General features: G+C 46.7%; 1 protein-coding gene and 5 non-coding genes across 6 annotated transcripts in view; all 6 read left to right on the forward strand.

The window, feature by feature from the left end:
- The window catches only part of LOC135918258 (uncharacterized), a 260320-nt gene that overhangs the window by 102350 nt on the left and 136441 nt on the right, over positions 1-21529 (forward strand). The gene's annotated exons all lie outside the window — the stretch shown is intronic.
- On the forward strand, positions 5309-5381 carry TRNAK-CUU (transfer RNA lysine (anticodon CUU)). Its single transcript has one exon. It is a non-coding gene; the product is annotated as a tRNA-Lys (tRNA).
- On the forward strand, positions 5776-5848 carry TRNAK-CUU (transfer RNA lysine (anticodon CUU)). The gene has a single exon. It is a non-coding gene; the product is annotated as a tRNA-Lys (tRNA).
- TRNAK-CUU (transfer RNA lysine (anticodon CUU)) lies at positions 7641-7713 on the forward strand. Its single transcript has one exon. It is a non-coding gene; the product is annotated as a tRNA-Lys (tRNA).
- Positions 18378-18450, forward strand: TRNAK-CUU (transfer RNA lysine (anticodon CUU)). Its single transcript has one exon. It is a non-coding gene; the product is annotated as a tRNA-Lys (tRNA).
- TRNAS-UGA (transfer RNA serine (anticodon UGA)) lies at positions 18845-18917 on the forward strand. Its single transcript has one exon. It is a non-coding gene; the product is annotated as a tRNA-Ser (tRNA).

Here is a 21529-nt window from a genome sequence, read left to right on the forward strand (position 1 = left end):
TGTGGGTTTATTGACCAGTTGCCTTGACCCGAAAAATTCACGTTCTCGTGACGCCTGCGGCAAAAAAGACGTTCCACGTCCGCCGCCAAGGTCTGTGAGTGGGGGCGCTGGCTAACACTCCCAGGGTTCTACTAGTACACATAAATAACCAAGAAAGTGGATGGGGAAACGCCGCCGCAGTAGCTCAATTGGTAGATCATCGCACGCGACATGCGAAGGTTGTGGGTTCGGTTCCCACCTGCGGCAAGTTGTTTTTTCATCCACTTTAATTTCCAATAATTTATCATTACTTTATTTCATTTATTAAGCACATGCAATTTCCCCGGTGTTGTACTTGGTGTCAGTGTTTGTTGGCTTCTCATCATATGACTAATAAATATCGGGCCCCTCGGTTAACCCCCTTTCTTCTCGTTTATTACATAACGAGGGTCTCGAATCCGGCAACATTGATGCCTTCAGGTAGCATATGTGGGTTTATTGACCAGTTGCCTTGACCCGAAAAGATCACGTTCTCGTGACGCCTGCGGCAAAAAAGACGTTCCACGTCCGCCGCCAAGGTCTGTGAGTGGGGGCGCTGGCTAACACTCCCAGGGTTCTACTAGTACACATAAATAACCAAGAAAGTGGATGGGGAAACGCCGCCACGGTAGCTCAATTGGTAGAGCATCGCAAGCGACATGCGAAGGTTGTGGGTTCGGTTCCCACCTGCGGCAAGTTGTTTTTTCATCCACTTTAATTTCCATTTATTTATCATTACTTTATTTCATTTATTAAGCACATGCAATTTCCCCTGTGTTGTACTTGGTGTCAGTGTTTGTTGGCTTCTCATTATATGACTAATAAATATCGGGCCCCTCGGTTAACCCCCTTTCTTCGCGTTTATTTCATAACGAGGGTCTCGAATCCGGCAACATTGATGCCTTCAGGTAGCATATGTGGGTTTATTGACCAGTTGCCTTGACCCGAAAATATCACGTTCTCGTGATGCCTGCGGCAAAAAAGACATTCCACGTACGCCGCCAAGGTCTGTGAGTGGGGGCGCTGGCTAACACTCCCAGGGTTCTACTAGTACACATAAATACCCAAGAAAGTGGATGGGGAAACGCCGCCGCGGTAGCTCAATTGGTAGAGCATCGCACGCGACATGCGAATGTTGTGGGTTCGGTTCCCACCTGCGGCAAGTTGTTTTTTCATCCACTTTAATTTCCATTAATTTATCATTACTTTATTTCATTTATTAAGCACATGCAATTTCCCCGGTGTTGTACTTGGTGTCAGTGTTTGTTGGCTTCTCATTATATGACTAATAAATATCGGGCCCCTCGGTTAACCCCCTTTCTTCTCGTTTATTACATAACGAGGGTCTCAAATCCGGCAACATTGATGCCTTCAGGTAGCATATGTGGGTTTATTGACCAGTTGCCGTGACCCGAAAAGATCACGTTCTCGTGACGCCTGCGGCAAAAAGACGTTCCACGTCCGCCGCCAAGGTCTGTGAGTGGGGGCGCTGGCTAACACTCCCAGGGTTCTACTAGTACACATAAATAACCAAGAAAGTGGATGGGGAAACGCCGCCGCGGTAGCTCAATTGGTAGAGCATCGCACGCGACATGCGAATGTTGTGCGTTCGGTTCCCACCTGCGGCAAGTTGTTTTTTCATCCACTTTAATTTCCAATAATTTATCATTACTTTATTTCATTTATTAAGCACATGCAATTTCCCCGGTGTTGTACTTGGTGTCAGTGTTTGTTGGCTTCTCATTATATGACTAATAAATATCGGGCCCCTCGGTTAACCCCCTTTCTTCTCGTTTATTACATAACGAGGGTCTCGAATCCGGCAACATTGATGCCTTCAGGTAGCATATGTGGGTTTATTGACCAGTTGCCTTGACCCGAAAAGATCACGTTCTCGTGATGCCTGCGGCAAAAAAGACGTTCCACGTACGCCGCCAAGGTCTGTGAGTGGGGGCGCTGGCTAACACTCCCAGGGTTCTACTAGTACACATAAATACCCAAGAAAGTTGATGGGGAAACGCCGCCGCGGTAGCTCAATTGGTAGAGCATCGCACGCGACATGCGAATGTTGTGGGTTCGGTTCCCACCTGCGGCAAGTTGTTTTTTCATCCACTTTATTTTCCATTAATTTATCATTACTTTATTTCATTTATTAAGCACATGCAATTTCCCCGGTGTTGTACTTGGTGTCAGTGTTTGTTGGCTTCTCATTATATGACTAATAAATATCGGGCCCCTCGGTTAACCCCCTTTCTTCTCGTTTATTACATAACGAGGGTCTCGAATCCGGCAACATTGATGCCTTCAGGTAGCATATGTGGGTTTATTGACCAGTTGCCTTGACCCGAAAAGATCACGTTCTCGTGACGCCTGCGGCAAAAAAGACGTTCCACGTCCGCCGCCAAGGTCTGTGAGTGGGGGCGCTGGCTAACACTCCCAGGGTTCTACTAGTACACATAAATAACCAAGAAAGTGGATGGGCAAACGCCGCCGCGGTAGGTCAATTGGTAGAGCATCGCACGCGACATGCGAAGGTTGTGGGTTCGGTTCCCACCTGCGGCAAGTTGTTTTTTCATCCACTTTATTTTCCAATAATTTATCATTACTTTATTTCATTTATTAAGCACATGCAATTTCCCCTGTGTTGTACTTGGTGTCAGTGTTTGTTGGCTTCTCATTATATCACTAATAAATATCGGGCCCCTCGGTTAACCCCCTTTCTTCTCGTTTATTACATAACGAGGGTCTCGAATCCGGCAACATTGATGCCTCCAGGTAGCATATGTGGGTTTATTGACCAGTTGCCTTGACCAGAAAAGATCACGTTCTCGTGACGCCTGCGGCAAAAAAGACGTTCCACGTCCGCCGCCAAGGTCTGTGAGTGGGGGCGCTGGCTGACACTCCCAGGGTTCTACTAGTACACATAAATAACCAAGAAAGTGGATGGGGAAACGCCGCCGCGGTAGCTCAATTGTTAGAGCATCGCAAGCGACATGCGAAGGTTGTGGGTTCGGTTCCCACCTGCGGCAAGTTGTTTTTTCATCCACTTTAATTTCCATTATTTTTCATTACTTTATTTCATTTATTAAGCACATGCAATTTCCCCTGTGTTGTACTTGGTGTCAGTGTTTGTTGGCTTCTCATTATATGCCTAATAAATATCGGGCCCCTCGGTTAAGCCCCTTTCTTCTCGTTTATTACATAACGAGGGTCTCGAATCCGGCAACATTGATGCCTTCAGGTAGCATATGTGGGTTTATTGACCAGTTGCCTTGACCCGAAAAGATCACGTTCTCGTGATGCCTGCGGCAAAAAAAGACGTTCCACGTACGCCGCCAAGGTCTGTGAGTGGGGGCGCTGGCTAACACTCCCAGGGTTCTACTAGTACACATAAATACCCAAGAAAGTTGATGGGGAAACGCCGCCGCGGTAGCTCAATTGGTAGAGCATCGCACGCGACATGCGAATGTTGTGGGTTCGGTTCCCACCTGCGGCAAGTTGTTTTTTCATCCACTTTAATTTCCATTATTTATCATTACTTTATTTCATTTATTAAGCACATGCAATTTCCCCTGTGTTGTACTTGGTGTCAGTGTTTGTTGGCTTCTCATTATATGACTAATAAATATCGGGCCCCTCGGTTAACCCCCTTTCTTCTCGTTTATTACATAACGAGGGTCTCGAATCCGGCAACATTGATGCCTTCAGGTAGCATATGTGGGTTTATTGACCAGTTGCCTTGACCCGAAAAGATCACGTTCTCGTGACGCCTGCGGCAAAAAAGACGTTCCACGTCCGCCGCCAAGGTCTGTGAGTGGGGGCGCTGGCTAACACTCCCAGGGTTCTACTAGTACACATAAATACCCAAGAAAGTTGATGGGGAAACGCCGCCGCGGTAGCTCAATTGGTAGAGCATCGCACGCGACATGCGAATGTTGTGGGTTCGGTTCCCACCTGCGGCAAGTTGTTTTTTCATCCACTTTAATTTCCATTAATTTATCATTACTTTATTTCATTTATTAAGCACATGCAATTTCCCCGGTGTTGTACTTGGTGTCAGTGTTTGTTGGCTTCTCATTATATGACTAATAAATATCGGGCCCCTCGGTTAACCCCCTTTCTTCTCGTTTATTATATAACGAGGGTCTCGAATCCGGCAACATTGATGCCTTCAGGTAGCATATGTGGGTTTATTGGCCAGTTGCCTTGACCCGAAAAGATCACGTTCTCGTGACGCCTGCGGCAAAAAAGACGTTCCACGTCCGCCGCCAAGGTCTGTGAGTGGGGGCGATGGCTAACACTCCCAGGGTTCTACTAGTACACATAAATACCCAAGAAAGTTGATGGGGAAACGCCGCCGCGGTAGCTCAATTGGTAGAGCATCGCACGCGACATGCGAATGTTGTGGGTTCGGTTCCCAACTGCGGCAAGTTGTTTTTTCATCCACTTTAATTTCCATTATTTTTATCATTACTTTATTTCATTTATTAAGCACATGCAATTTCCCCGGTGTTGTACTTGGTGTCAGTGTTTGTTGGCTTCTCATTATATGACTAATAAATATCGGGCCCCTCGGTTAACCCCCTTTCTTCTCGTTGATTACATAACGAGGGTCTCGAATCCGGCAACATTGATGCCTTCAGGTAGCATATGTGGGTTTATTGACCAGTTGCCTTGACCCGAAAAGATCACGTTCTCGTGACGCCTGCGGCAAAAAAGACGTTCCACGTCCGCCGCCAAGGTCTGTGAGTGGGGGCGCTGGCTAACACTCCCAAGGTTCTACTAGTACACATAAATACCCAAGAAAGTGGATGGGGAAACGCCGCCGCGGTAGCTCAATTCGTAGAGCATCGCACGCGACATGCGAATGTTGTGGGTTCGGTTCCCACCTGCGGCAAGTTTTTTTTCATCCACTTTAATTTCCATTAATTTATCATTACTTTATTTCATTTATTAAGCACATGCAATTTCCCCTGTGTTGTACTTGGTGTCAGTGTTTGTTGGCTTCTCATTATATGACTAACAAATATCGGGCCCCTCGGTTAACCCCCTTTCTTCTCGTTTAATACATAACGAGGGTCTCGAATCCGGCAACATTGATGCCTTCAGGTAGCATATGTGGGTTTATTGACCAGTTGCCTTGACCCGAAAAGATCACGTTCTCGTGATGCCTGCGGCAAAAAAGACGTTCCACGTACGCCGCCAAGGTCTGTGAGTGGGGGCGCTGGCTAACACTCCCAGGGTTCTACTAGTACACATAAATACCCAAGAAAGTTGATGGGGAAACGCCGCCGCGGTAGCTCAATTGGTAGAGCATCGCACGCTTCATGCGAATGTTGTGGGTTCGGTTCCCACCTGCGGCAAGTTGTTTTTTCATCCACTTTAATTTCCATTAATTTATCATTACTTTATTTCATTTATTAGGCACATGCAATTTCCCCGGTGTTGTACTTGGTGTCAGTGTTTGTTGGCTTCTCATTATACGACTAATAAATATCGGGCCCCTCGGTTAACCCCCTTTCTTCTCGTTTATTACATAACGAGGGTCTCGAATCCGGCAACATTGATGCCTTCAGGTAGCATATGTGGGTTTATTGACCAGTTGCCTTGACCCGAAAAGATCACGTTCTCGTGACGCCTGCGGCAAAAAAGACGTTCCACGTCCGCCGCCAAGGTCTGTGAGTGGGGGCGCTGGCTAACACTCCCAGGGTTCTACTAGTACACATAAATACCCAAGAAAGTTGATGGGGAAACGCCGCCGCGGTAGCTCAATTGGTAGAGCATCGCACGCTTCATGCGAATGTTGTGGGTTCGGTTCCCACCTGCGGCAAGTTGTTTTTTCATCCACTTTAATTTCCATTAATTTATCATTACTTTATTTCATTTATTAAGCACATGCAATTTCCCCGGTGTTGTACTTGGTGTAAGTGTTTGTTGGCTTCTCATTTTATGACTAATAAATATCGGGCCCCTCGGTTAACCCCCTTTCTTCTCGTTTATTACATAACGAGGGTCTCGAATCCGGCAACATTGATGCCTTCAGGTAGCATATGTGGGTTTATTGACCAGTTGCCTTGACCCGAAAAGATCACGTTCTCGTGACGCCTGCGGCAAAAAAGACGTTCCACGTCCGCCGCCAAGGTCTGTGAGTGGGGGCGCTGGCTAACACTCCCAGGGTTCTACTAGTACACATAAATAACCAAGAAAGTGGATGGGGAAACGCCGCCGCGGTAGCTCAATTGGTAGAGCATCGCACGCGACATGCGAAGGTTGTGGGTTCGGTTCCCACCTGCGGCAAGTTGTTTTTTCATCCACTTTAATTTCCATTAATTTATCATTACTTTATTTCATTTATTAAGCACATGCAATTGCCCCTGTGTTGTACTTGGTGTCAGTGTTTGTTGGCTTCTCATTATATGACTAATAAATATCGGGCCCCTCGGTTAACCCCCTTTCTTCTCGTTTATTACATAACGAGGGTCTCGAATCCGGCAACATTGATGCCTTCAGGTAGCATATGTGGGTTTATTGACCAGTTGCCTTGACCCGAAAAGATCACGTTCTCGTGACGCCTGCGGCAAAAAAGACGTTCCACGTCCGCCGCCAAGGTCTGTGAGTGGGGGCGCTGGCTGACACTCCCAGGGTTCTACTAGTACACATAAATAACCAAGAAAGTGGATGGGGAAACGCCGCCGCGGTAGCTCAATTGGTAGAGCATCGCAAGCGACATGCGAAGGTTGTGGGTTCGGTTCCCACCTGCGGCAAGTTGTTTTTTCATCCACTTTAATTTCCATTATTTTTCATTACTTTATTTCATTTATTAAGCACATGCAATTTCCCCTGTGTTGTACTTGGTGTCAGTGTTTGTTGGCTTCTCATTATATGACTAATAAATATCGGGCCCCTCGGTTAACCCCCTTTCTTCTCGTTTATTACATAACGAGGGTCTCGAATCCGGCAACATTGATGCCTTCAGGTAGCATATGTGGGTTTATTGACCAGTTGCCTTGACCCGAAAAGATCACGTTCTCGTGATGCCTGCGGCAAAAAAGACGTTCCACGTACGCCGCCAAGGTCTGTGAGTGGGGGCGCTGGCTAACACTCCCAGGGTTCTACTAGTACACATAAATACCCAAGAAAGTGGATGGGGAAACGCCGCCGCGGTAGCTCAATTGGTAGAGCATCGCACGCGACATGCGAATGTTGTGGGTTCGGTTCCCACCTGCGGCAAGTTTTTTTTCATCCACTTTAATTTCCATTAATTCATCATTACTTTATTTCATTTATTAAGCACATGCAATTTCCCCTGTGTTGTACTTGGTGTCAGTGTTTGTTGGCTTCTCATTATATGACTAATAAATATCGGGCCCCTCGGTTAACCCCTTTCTTCTCGTTTATTACATAACGAGGGTCTCGAATCCGGGAACATTGATGCCTTCAGGTAGCATATGTGGGTTTATTGACCAGTTGCCTTGACCCGAAAAGATCACGTTCTCGTGATGCCTGCGGCAAAAAAGACGTTCCACGTACGCCGCCAAGGTCTGTGAGTGGGGGCGCTGGCTAACACTCCCAGGGTTCTACTAGTACACATAAATACCCAAGAAAGTTGGTGGGGAAACGCCGCCGCGGTAGCTCAATTGGTAGAGCATCGCACGCTTCATGCGAATGTTGTGGGTTCGGTTCCCACCTGCGGCAAGTTGTTTTTTCATCCACTTTAATTTCCATTAATTTATCATTACTTTATTTCATTTATTAAGCACATGCAATTTCCCCGGTGTTGTACTTGGTGTCAGTGTTTGTTGGCTTCTCATTATATGACTAATAAATATCGGGCCCCTCGGTTAACCCCCTTTCTTCTCGTTTATTACATAACGAGGGTCTCGAATCCGGCAACATTGATGCCTTCAGGTAGCATATGTGGGTTTATTGACCAGTTGCCTTGACCCGAAAAGATCACGTTCTCGTGACGCCTGCGGCAAAAAAGACGTTCCACGTCCGCCGCCAAGGTCTGTGAGTGGGGGCGCTGGCTAACACTCCCAGGGTTCTACTAGTACACATAAATAACCAAGAAAGTGGATGGGGAAACGCCGCCGCGGTAGCTCAATTGGTAGATCATCGCACGCGACATGCCAAGGTTGTGGGTTCGGTTCCCACCTGCGGCAAGTTGTTTTTTCATCCACTTTTTATTTCCATTAATTTATCATTACTTTATTTCATTTATTAAGCACATGCAATTTCCCCGGTGTTGTACTTGGTGTCAGTGTTTGTTGGCTTCTCATTATATGACTAATAAATATCGGGCCCCTCGGTTCCCCCTTTCTTCTCGTTTATTACATAACGAGGGTCTCGAATCCGGCAACATTGATGCCTTCAGGTAGCATATGTGGGTTTATTGACCAGTTGCCTTGACCCGAAAAGATCACGTTCTCGTGACGCCTGCGGCAAAAAAGACGTTCCACGTCCGCCGCCAAGGTCTGTGAGTGGGGGCGCGGGCTAACACTCCCAGGGTTCTACTAGTACACATAAATAACCAAGAAAGTGGATGGGGAAACGCCGCCGCGGTAGCTCAATTGGTAGATCATCGCACGCGACATGCGAAGGTTGTGGGTTCGGTTCCCACCTGCGGCAAGTTGTTTTTTCATCCACTTTAATTTCCATTAATTTATCATTACTTTATTTCATTTATTAAGCACATGCAATTTCCCCGGTGTTGTACTTGGTGTCAGTGTTTGTTGGCTTCTCATTATATGACTAATAAATATCGGGCCCCTCGGTTAACCCCCTTTCTTCTCGTTTATTACATAACGAGGGTCTCGAATCCGGCAACATTGATGCCTTCAGGTAGCATATGTGGGTATATTGACCAGTTGCCTTGACCCGAAAAGATCACGTTCTCGTGACGCCTGCGGCAAAAAAGACGTTCCACGTCCGCCGCCAAGGTCTGTGAGTGGGGGCGCTGGCTAACACTCCCAGGGTTCCACTAGTACACATAAATAACCAAGAAAGTGGATGGGGAAACGCCGCCGCAGTAGCTCAATTGGTAGATCATCGCACGCGACATGCGAGGGTGGTGGGTTCGGTTCCCACCTGCGGCAAGTTATTTTTTCATCCGCTTTAATTTCCATTAATTTATCATTACTTTATTTCATTTATTAAGCACATGCAATTTCCCCGGTGTTTTACTTGGTGTCAGTGTTTGTTGGCTTCTCATTATATGACTAATAAATATCGGGCCCCTCGGTTAACCCCCTTTCTTCTCGTTTATTACATAACGAGGGTCTCGAATCCGGCAACATTGATGCCTTCAGGTAGCATATGTGGGTTTATTGACCAGTTGCCTTGACCCGAAAAGATCACGTTCTCGTGACGCCTGCGGCAAAAAAGACGTTCCACGTCCGCCGCCAAGGTCTGTGAGTGGGGGCGCTGGCTAACACTCCCAGGGTTCTACTAGTACACATAAATAACCAAGAAAGTGGATGGGGAAACGCCGCCACGGTAGCTCAATTGGTAGAGCATCGCAAGCGACATGCGAAGGTTGTGGGTTCGGTTCCCACCTGCGGCAAGTTGTTTTTTCATCCACTTTAATTTCCATTTATTTATCATTACTTTATTTCATTTATTAAGCACATGCAATTTCCCCTGTGTTGTACTTGGTGTCAGTGTTTGTTGGCTTCTCATTATATGACTAATAAATATCGGGCCCCTCGGTTAACCCCCTTTCTTCTCGTTTATTTCATAACGAGGGTCTCGAATCCGGCAACATTGATGCCTTCAGGTAGCATATGTGGGTTTATTGACCAGTTGCCTTGACCCGAAAAGATCACGTTCTCGTGATGCCTGCGGCAAAAAAGACATTCCACGTACGCCGCCAAGGTCTGTGAGTGGGGGCGCTGGCTAACACTCCCAGGGTTCTACTAGTACACATAAATACCCAAGAAAGTGGATGGGGAAACGCCGCCGCGATAGCTCAATTGGTAGAGCATCGCACGCGACATGCGAATGTTGTGGGTTCGGTTCCCACCTGCGGCAAGTTGTTTTTTCATCCACTTTAATTTCCATTAATTTATCATTACTTTATTTCATTTATTAAGCACATGCAATTTCCCCGGTGTTGTACTTGGTGTCAGTGTTTGTTGGCTTCTCATTATATGACTAATAAATATCGGGCCCCTCGGTTAACCCCCTTTCTTCTCGTTTATTACATAACGAGGGTCTCAAATCCGGCAACATTGATGCCTTCAGGTAGCATATGTGGGTTTATTGACCAGTTGCCGTGACCCGAAAAGATCACGTTCTCGTGACGCCTGCGGCAAAAAAGACGTTCCACGTCCGCCGCCAAGGTCTGTGAGTGGGGGCGCTGGCTAACACTCCCAGGGTTCTACTAGTACACATAAATAACCAAGAAAGTGGATGGGGAAACGCCGCCGCGGTAGCTCAATTGGTAGAGCATCGCACGCGACATGCGAATGTTGTGCGTTCGGTTCCCACCTGCGGCAAGTTGTTTTTTCATCCACTTTAATTTCCAATAATTTATCATTACTTTATTTCATTTATTAAGCACATGCAATTTCCCCGGTGTTGTACTTGGTGTCAGTGTTTGTTGGCTTCTCATTATATGACTAATAAATATCGGGCCCATCGGTTAACCCCCTTTCTTCTCGTTTATTACATAACGAGGGTCTCGAATCCGGCAACATTGATGCCTTCAGGTAGCATATGTGGGTTTATTGACCAGTTGCCTTGACCCGAAAAGATCACGTTCTCGTGATGCCTGCGGCAAAAAAGACGTTCCACGTACGCCGCCAAGGTCTGTGAGTGGGGGCGCTGGCTAACACTCCCAGGGTTCTACTAGTACACATAAATACCCAAGAAAGTTGATGGGGAAACGCCGCCGCGGTAGCTCAATTGGTAGAGCATCGCACGCGACATGCGAATGTTGTGGGTTCGGTTCCCACCTGCGGCAAGTTGTTTTTTCATCCACTTTATTTTCCATTAATTTATCATTACTTTATTTCATTTATTAAGCACATGCAATTTCCCCGGTGTTGTACTTGGTGTCAGTGTTTGTTGGCTTCTCATTATATGACTAATAAATATCGGGCCCCTCGGTTAACCCCCTTTCTTCTCGTTTATTACATAACGAGGGTCTCGAATCCGGCAACATTGATGCCTTCAGGTAGCATATGTGGGTTTATTGACCAGTTGCCTTGACCCGAAAAGATCACGTTCTCGTGACGCCTGCGGCAAAAAAGACGTTCCACGTCCGCCGCCAAGGTCTGTGAGTGGGGGCGCTGGCTAACACTCCCAGGGTTCTACTAGTACACATAAATAACCAAGAAAGTGGATGGGCAAACGCCGCCGCGGTAGGTCAATTGGTAGAGCATCGCACGCGACATGCGAAGGTTGTGGGTTCGGTTCCCACCTGCGGCAAGTTGTTTTTTCATCCACTTTATTTTCCAATAATTTATCATTACTTTATTTCATTTATTAAGCACATGCAATTTCCCCTGTGTTGTACTTGGTGTCAGTGTTTGTTGGCTTCTCATTATATCACTAATAAATATCGGGCCCCTCGGTTAACCCCCTTTCTTCTCGTTTATTACATAACGAGGGTCTCGAATCCGGCAACATTGATGCCTCCAGGTAGCATATGTGGGTTTATTGACCAGTTGCCTTGACCCGAAAAGATCACGTTCTCGTGACGCCTGCGGCAAAAAAGACGTTCCACGTCCGCCGCCAAGGTCTGTGAGTGGGGGCGCTGGCTGACACTCCCAGGGTTCTACTAGTACACATAAATAACCAAGAAAGTGGATGGGGAAACGCCGCCGCGGTAGCTCAATTGTTAGAGCATCGCAAGCGACATGCGAAGGTTGTGGGTTCGGTTCCCACCTGCGGCAAGTTGTTTTTTCATCCAGTTTAATTTCCATTATTTTTCATTACTTTATTTCATTTATTAAGCACATGCAATTTCCCCTGTGTTGTACTTGGTGTCAGTGTTTGTTGGCTTCTCATTATATGCCTAATAAATATCGGGCCCCTCGGTTAACCCCCTTTCTTCTCGTTTATTACATAACGAGGGTCTCGAATCCGGCAACATTGATGCCTTCAGGTAGCATATGTGGGTTTATTGACCAGTTGCCTTGACCCGAAAAGATCACGTTCTCGTGATGCCTGCGGCAAAAAAAAGACGTTCCACGTACGCCGCCAAGGTCTGTGAGTGGGGGCGCTGGCTAACACTCCCAGGGTTCTACTAGTACACATAAATAACCAAGAAAGTGGATGGGGAAACGCCGCCGCGGTAGCTCAATTGGTAGAGCATCGCACGCGACATGCGAATGTTGTGCGTTCGGTTCCCACCTGCGGCAAGTTGTTTTTTCATCCACTTTAATTTCCAATAATTTATCATTACTTTATTTCATTTATTAAGCACATGCAATTTCCCCGGTGTTGTACTTGGTGTCAGTGTTTGTTGGCTTCTCATTATATGACTAATAAATATCGGGCCCCTCGGTTAACCCCCTTTCTTCTCGTTTATTACATTACGAGGGTCTCGAATCCGGCAACATTGATGCCTTCAGGTAGCATATGTGGGTTTATTGACCAGTTGCCTTGACCCGAAAAGATCACGTTCTCGTGATGCCTGCGGCAAAAAAGACGTTCCACGTACGCCGCCAAGGTCTGTGAGTGGGGGCGCTGGCTAACACTCCCAGGGTTCTACTAGTACACATAAATACCCAAGAAAGTTGATGGGGAAACGCCGCCGCGGTAGCTCAATTGGTAGAGCATCGCACGCGACATGCGAATGTTGTGGGTTCGGTTCCCACCTGCGGCAAGTTGTTTTTTCATCCACTTTATTTTCCATTAATTTATCATTACTTTATTTCATTTATTAAGCACATGCAATTTCCCCGGTGTTGTACTTGGTGTCAGTGTTTGTTGGCTTCTCATTATATGACTAATAAATATCGGGCCCCTCGGTTAACCCCCTTTCTTCTCGTTTATTACATAACGAGGGTCTCGAATCCGGCAACATTGATGCCTTCAGGTAGCATATGTGGGTTTATTGACCAGTTGCCTTGACCCGAAAAGATCACGTTCTCGTGACGCCTGCGGCAAAAAAGACGTTCCACGTCCGCCGCCAAGGTCTGTGAGTGGGGGCGCTGGCTAACACTCCCAGGGTTCTACTAGTACACATAAATAACCAAGAAAGTGGATGGGCAAACGCCGCCGCGGTAGGTCAATTGGTAGAGCATCGCACGCGACATGCGAAGGTTGTGGGTTCGGTTCCCACCTGCGGCAAGTTGTTTTTTCATCCACTTTATTTTCCAATAATTTATCATTACTTTATTTCATTTATTAAGCACATGCAATTTCCCCTGTGTTGTACTTGGTGTCAGTGTTTGTTGGCTTCTCATTATATCACTAATAAATATCGGGCCCCTCGGTTAACCCCCTTTCTTCTCGTTTATTACATAACGAGGGTCTCGAATCCGGCAACATTGATGCCTCCAGGTAGCATATGTGGGTTTATTGACCAGTTGCCTTGACCCGAAAAGATCACGTTCTCGTGACGCCTGCGGCAAAAAAGACGTTCCACGTCCGCCGCCAAGGTCTGTGAGTGGGGGCGCTGGCTGACACTCCCAGGGTTCTACTAGTACACATAAATAACCAAGAAAGTGGATGGGGAAACGCCGCCGCGGTAGCTCAATTGTTAGAGCATCGCAAGCGACATGCGAAGGTTGTGGGTTCGGTTCCCACCTGCGGCAAGTTGTTTTTTCATCCACTTTAATTTCCATTATTTTTCATTACTTTATTTCATTTATTAAGCACATGCAATTTCCCCTGTGTTGTACTTGGTGTCAGTGTTTGTTGGCTTCTCATTATATGCCTAATAAATATCGGGCCCCTCGGTTAACCCCCTTTCTTCTCGTTTATTACATAACGAGGGTCTCGAATCCGGCAACATTGATGCCTTCAGGTAGCATATGTGGGTTTATTGACCAGTTGCCTTGACCCGAAAAGATCACGTTCTCGTGATGCCTGCGGCAAAAAAAGACGTTCCACGTACGCCGCCAAGGTCTGTGAGTGGGAGCGCTGGCTAACACTCCCAGGGTTCTACTAGTACACATAAATACCCAAGAAAGTTGATGGGGAAACGCCGCCGCGGTAGCTCAATTGGTAGAGCATCGCACGCGACATGCGAATGTTGTGGGTTCGGTTCCCACCTGCGGCAAGTTGTTTTTTCATCCACTTTAATTTCCATTATTTATCATTACTTTATTTCATTTATTAAGCACATGCAATTTCCCCTGTGTTGTACTTGGTGTCAGTGTTTGTTGGCTTCTCATTATATGACTAATAAATATGGGCCCCTCGGTTAACCCCCTTTCTTCTCGTTTATTACATAACGAGGGTCTCGAATCCGGCAACATTGATGCCTTCAGGTAGCATATGTGGGTTTATTGACCAGTTGCATTGACCCGAAAAGATCACGTTCTCGTGACGCCTGCGGCAAAAAAGACGTTCCACGTCCGCCGCCAAGGTCTGTGAGTGGGGGCGCTGGCTAACACTCCCAGGGTTCTACTAGTACACATAAATACCCAAGAAAGTTGATGGGGAAACGCCGCCGCGGTAGCTCAATTGGTAGAGCATCGCACGCGACATGCGAATGTTGTGGGTTCGGTTCCCACCTGCGGCAAGTTGTTTTTTCATCCACTTTAATTTCCATTAATTTATCATTACTTTATTTCATTTATTAAGCACATGCAATTTCCCCGGTGTTGTACTTGGTGTCAGTGTTTGTTGGCTTCTCATTATATGACTAATAAATATCGGGCCCCTCGGTTAACCCCCTTTCTTCTCGTTTATTATATAACGAGGGTCTCGAATCCGGCAACATTGATGCCTTCAGGTAGCATATGTGGGTTTATTGACCAGTTGCCTTGACCCGAAAAGATCACGTTCTCGTGACGCCTGCGGCAAAAAAGACGTTCCACGTCCGCCGCCAAGGTCTGTGAGTGGGGGCGCTGGCTAACACTCCCAGGGTTCTACTAGTACACATAAATAACCAAGAAAGTGGATGGGGAAACGCCGCCGCGGTAGCTCAATTGGTAGAGCATCGCACGCGACATGCGAAGGTTGTGGGTTCGGTTCCCACCTGCGGCAAGTTGTTTTTTCATCCACTTTAATTTCCATTAATTTATCATTACTTTATTTCATTTATTAAGCACATGCAATTTCCCCTGTGTTGTACTTGGTGTCAGTGTTTGTTGGCTTCTCATTATATGACTAATAAATATCGGGCCCCTCGGTTAACCCCCTTTCTTCTCGTTTATTACATAACGAGGGTCTCGAATCCGGCAACATTGATGCCTTCAGGTAGCATATGTGGGTTTATTGACCAGTTGCCTTGACCCGAAAAGATCACGTTCTCGTGACGCCTGCGGCAAAAAAGACGTTCCACGTCCGCCGCCAAGGTCTGTGAGTGGGGGCGCTGGCTGACACTCCCAGGGTTCTACTAGTACACATAAATAACCAAGAAAGTGGATGGGGAAACGCCGCCGCGGTAGCTCAATTGGTAGAGCATCGCAAGCGACATGCGAAGGTTGTGGGTTCGGTTCCCACCTGCGCCAAGTTGTTTTTTCATCCACTTTAATTTCCATTATTTTTCATTACTTTATTTCATTTATTAGGCACATGCAATTTCCCCTGTGTTGTACTTGGTGTCAGTGTTTGTTGGCTTCTCATTATATGACTAATAAATATCGGGCCCCTCGGTTAACCCCCTTTCTTCTCGTTTATTACATAACGAGGGTCTCGAATCCGGCAACATTGATGCCTTCAGGTAGCATATGTGGGTTTATTGACCAGTTGCCTTGACCCGAAAAGATCACGTTCTCGTGATGCCTGCGGCAAAAAAGACGTTCCACGTACGCCGCCAAGGTCTGTGAGTGGGGGCGCTGGCTAACACTCCCAGGGTTCTACTAGTACACATAAATACCCAAGAAAGTGGATGGGGAAACGCCGCCGCGGTAGCTCAATTGGTAGAGCATCGTACGCGACATGCGAATGTTGTGGGTTCGGTTCCCACCTGCGGCAAGTTGTTTTTTCATCCACTTTAATTTCCATTAATTTATCATTACTTTATTTCATTTATTAAGCACATGCAATTTCCCCTGTGTTGTACTTGGTGTCAGTGTTTGTTGGCTTCTCATTATATGCCTAATAAATATCGGGCCCCTCGGTTAACCCCCTTTCTTCTCGTTTATTACATAACGAGGGTCTCGAATCCGGCAACATTGATGCCTTCAGGTAGCATATGTGGGTTTATTGACCAGTTGCCTTGACCCGAAAAGATCACGTTCTCGTGATGCCTGCGGCAAAAAAAGACGTTCCACGTACGCCGCCAAGGTCTGTGAGTGGGGGCGCTGGCTAACACTCCCAGGGTTCTACTAGTACACATAAATACCCAAGAAAGTTGATGGGGAAACGCCGCCGCGGTAGCTCAATTGGTAGAGCATCGCACGCGACATGCGAATGTTGTGGGTTCGGTTCCCACCTGCGGCAAGTTGTTTTTTCATCCACTTTAATTTCCATTATTTATCATTACTTTATTTCATTTATTAAGCACATGCAATTTCCCCTGTGTTGTACTTGGTGTCAGTGTTTGTTGGCTTCTCATTATATGACTAATAAATATCGGGCCCCTCGGTTAACCCCCTTTCTTCTCGTTTATTACATAACGAGGGTCTCGAATCCGGCAACATTGATGCCTTCAGGTAGCATATGTGGGTTTATTGACCAGTTGCATTGACCCGAAAAGATCACGTTCTCGTGACGCCTGCGGCAAAAAAGACGTTCCACGTCCGCCGCCAAGGTCTGTGAGTGGGGGCGCTGGCTAACACTCCCAGGGTTCTACTAGTACACATAAATACCCAAGAAAGTTGATGGGGAAACGCCGCCGCGGTAGCTCAATTGGTAGAGCATCGCACGCGACATGCGAATGTTGTGGGTTCGGTTCCCACCTGCGGCAAGTTGTTTTTTCATCCACTTTAATTTCCATTAATTTATCATTACTTTATTTCATTTATTAAGCACATGCAATTTCCCCGGTGTTGTACTTGGTGTCAGTGTTTGTTGGCTTCTCATTATATGACTAATAAATATCGGGCCCCTCGGTTAACCCCCTTTCTTCTCGTTTATTATATAACGAGGGTCTCGAATCCGGCAACATTGATGCCTTCAGGTAGCATATGTGGGTTTATTGACCAGTTGCCTTGACCCGAAAAGATCACGTTCTCGTGACGCCTGCGGCAAAAAAGACGTTCCACGTCCGCCGCCAAGGTCTGTGAGTGGGGGCGCTGGCTAACACTCCCAGGGTTCTACTAGTACACATAAATAACCAAGAAAGTGGATGGGGAAACGCCGCCGCGGTAGCTCAATTGGTAGAGCATCGCACGCGACATGCGAAGGTTGTGGGTTCGGTTCCCACCTGCGGCAAGTTGTTTTTTCATCCACTTTAATTTCCATTAATTTATCATTACTTTATTTCATTTATTAAGCACATGCAATTTCCCCTGTGTTGTACTTGGTGTCAGTGTTTGTTGGCTTCTCATTATATGACTAATAAATATCGGGCCCCTCGGTTAACCCCCTTTCTTCTCGTTTATTACATAACGAGGGTCTCGAATCCGGCAACATTGATGCCTTCAGGTAGCATATGTGGGTTTATTGACCAGTTGCCTTGACCCGAAAAGATCACGTTCTCGTGACGCCTGCGGCAAAAAAGACGTTCCACGTCCGCCGCCAAGGTCTGTGAGTGGGGGCGCTGGCTGACACTCCCAGGGTTCTACTAGTACACATAAATAACCAAGAAAGTGGATGGGGAAACGCCGCCGCGGTAGCTCAATTGGTAGAGCATCGCAAGCGACATGCGAAGGTTGTGGGTTCGGTTCCCACCTGCGCCAAGTTGTTTTTTCATCCACTTTAATTTCCATTATTTTTCATTACTTTATTTCATTTATTAGGCACATGCAATTTCCCCTGTGTTGTACTTGGTGTCAGTGTTTGTTGGCTTCTCATTATATGACTAATAAATATCGGGCCCCTCGGTTAACCCCCTTTCTTCTCGTTTATTACATAACGAGGGTCTCGAATCCGGCAACATTGATGCCTTCAGGTAGCATATGTGGGTTTATTGACCAGTTGCCTTGACCCGAAAAGATCACGTTCTCGTGATGCCTGCGGCAAAAAAGACGTTCCACGTACGCCGCCAAGGTCTGTGAGTGGGGGCGCTGGCTAACACTCCCAGGGTTCTACTAGTACACATAAATACCCAAGAAAGTTGATGGGGAAACGCCGCCGCGGTAGCTCAATTGGTAGAGCATCGCACGCTTCATGCGAATGTTGTGGGTTCGGTTCCCACCTGCGGCAAGTTGTTTTTTCATCCACTTTAATTTCCATTAATTTATCATTACTTTATTTCATTTATTAAGCACATGCAATTTCCCCGGTGTTGTACTTGGTGTCAGTGTTTGTTGGCTTCTCATTATATGACTAATAAATATCGGGCCCCTCGGTTAACCCCCTTTCTTCTCGTTTATTACATAACGAGGGTCTCGAATCCGGCAACATTGATGCCTTCAGGTAGCATATGTGGGTTTATTGACCAGTTGCCTTGACCCGAAAAGATCACGTTCTCGTGACGCCTGCGGCAAAAAAGACGTTCCACGTCCGCCGCCAAGGTCTGTGAGTGGGGGCGCTGGCTAACACTCCCAGGGTTCTACTAGTACACATAAATAACCAAGAAAGTGGATGGGGAAACGCTGCCGCGGTAGCTCAATTGGTAGAGCATCACACGTGACATGCGAAGGTTGTGGGTTCGGTTCCCACCTGCGGCAAGTTGTTTTTTCATCCACTTTATTTTCCATTAATTTATCATTACTTTATTTTATTTATTAAGCACATGCAATTTCCCCTGTGTTGTACTTGGTGTCAGTGTTTGTTGGCTTCTCATTATATGACTAATAAATATCGGGCCCCTCGGTTAACCCCCTTTCTTCTCGTTTATTACATAACGAGGGTCTCGAATCCGGCAACATTGATGCCTTCAGGTAGCATATGTGGGTTTATTGACCAGTTGCCTTGACCCGAAAATATCACGTTCTCGTGACGCCTGCGGCAAAAAAGACGTTCTACGTCCGCCGCCAAGGTCTGTGAGTGGGGGCGCTGGCTAACACTCCCAGGGTTCTACTAGTACACATAAATAACCCAGAAAGTGGATGGGGAAACGCCGCCGCGGTAGCTGAATTGGTAGAGCATCGCACGCGACATGCGAAGGTTGTGGGTTCGGTTCCCACCTGCGGCAATTGTTTTTTCATCCACTTTAATTTACATTAATTTATCATTACTTTATTTCATTTATTAAGCACATGCAATTTCCCCTGTGTTGTACTTGGTGTCAGTGTTTCTTGGCTTCTCATTATATGACTAATAAATATCGGGCCCCTCGGTTAACCCCCTTTCTTCTCGTTTATTACATAACGAGGGTCTCGAATCCGGCAACATTGATGCCTTCAGGTAGCATATGTGTGTTTATTGACCAGTTGCCTTGACCCGAAAAGATCACGTTCTCGTGATGCCTGCGGCAAAAAAGACGTTCCACGTACGCCGCCAAGGTCTGTGAGGGGGGGCGCTGGCTAACACTCCCAGGGTTCTACTAGTACACATAAATACCCAAGAAAGTGGATGGGGAAACGCCGCCGCGGTAGCTCAATTGGTAGAGCATCGCACGCGACATGCGAATGTTGTGGGTTCGGTTCCCACCTGCGGCAAGTTGTTTTTTCATCCACTTTAATTTCCCTTAATTTATCATTACTTTATTTCATTTATTAAGCACATGCAATTTCCCCTGTGTTGTACTTGGTGTCAGTGTTTGTTGGCTTCTCATTATATGACTAATAAATATCGGGCCCCTCGGTTAACCCCCTTTCTTCTCGTTTATTACATAACGAGGGTCTCGAATCCGGCAACATTGATGCCTTCAGGTAGCATATGTGGGTTTATTGACCAGTTGCCTTGACCCGAAAATATCACGTTCTCGTGACGCCTGCGGCAAAAAAGACGTTCTACGTCCGCCGCCAAGGTCTGTGAGTGGGGGCGCTGGCTAACACTCCCAGGGTTCTACTAGTACACATAAATAACCCAGAAAGTGGATGGGGAAACGCCGCCGCGGTAGCTGAATTGGTAGAGCATCGCACGCGACATGCGAAGGTTGTGGGTTCGGTTCCCACCTGCGGCAATTGTTTTTTCATCCACTTTAATTTACATTAATTTATCATTACTTTATTTCATTTATTAAGCACATGCAATTTCCCCTGTGTTGTACTTGGTGTCAGTGTTTCTTGGCTTCTCATTATATGACTAATAAATATCGGGCCCCTCGGTTAACCCCCTTTCTTCTCGTTTATTACATAACGAGGGTCTCGAATCCGGCAACATTGATGCCTTCAGGTAGCATATGTGGGTTTATTGACCAGTTGCCTTGACCCGAAAAGATCACATTCTCGTGACGCCTGCGGCAAAAAAGACGTTCCACGTCCGCCGCCAAGGTCTGTGAGTGGGGGCGCTGGCTAACACTCCCAGGGTTCTACTAGTACACATAAATACCCAAGAAAGTGGATTGGGAAACGCCGCCGCGGTAGCTCAATTGGTAGAGCATCGCACGCGACATGCGAAGGTTGTGGGTTCGGTTCCCACCTGCGGCAAGTTGTTTTTTCATCCACTTTAATTTCCATTAATTTATCATTACTTTATTTCATTTATTAAGCACATGCAATTTCCCCTGTGTTGTACTTGGTGTTAGTGTTTGTTGGCTTCTCATTATATGACTAATAAATATCGGGCCCCTCGGTTAACCCCCTTTCTTCTCGTTTATTACGTAACGAGGGTCTCGAATCCGGCAACATTGATGCCTTCAGGTAGCATATGTGGGTTTATTGACCAGTTGCCTTGACCCGAAAAGATCACATTCTCGTGACGCCTGCGGCAAAAAAGACGTTCCACGTCCGCCGCCAAGGTCTGTGAGTGGGGGCGCTGGCTAACACTCCCAGGGTTCTACAAGTACACATAAATACCCAAGAAAGTGGATGGGGAAACGCCGCCGCGGTAGCTGAATTGGTAGAGCATCGCACGCGACATGCGAAGGTTGTGGGTTCGGTTCCCACCTGCGGCAAGTTTTTTTTTCATCCACTTTAATTTCCATTAATTTATCATTACTTTATTTCATTTATTAAGCACATGCAATTTCCCCTGTGTTGTACTTGGTGTCAGTGTTTGTTGGCTTCTCATTATATGACTAATAAATATCGGGCCCCTCGGTTAACCCCCTTTCTTCTCGTTTATTACGTAACGAGGGTCTCGAATCCGGCAACATTGATGCCTTCAGGTAGCATATGTGGGTTTATTGACCAGTTGCCTTGACCCGAAAAGATCACGTTCTCGTGAGGCCTGC

The sequence above is a fragment of the Dermacentor albipictus genome, chromosome 2 (genome assembly GCF_038994185.2).
Source record: "Dermacentor albipictus isolate Rhodes 1998 colony chromosome 2, USDA_Dalb.pri_finalv2, whole genome shotgun sequence".
NCBI lineage: Eukaryota > Metazoa > Arthropoda > Arachnida > Ixodida > Ixodidae > Dermacentor > Dermacentor albipictus.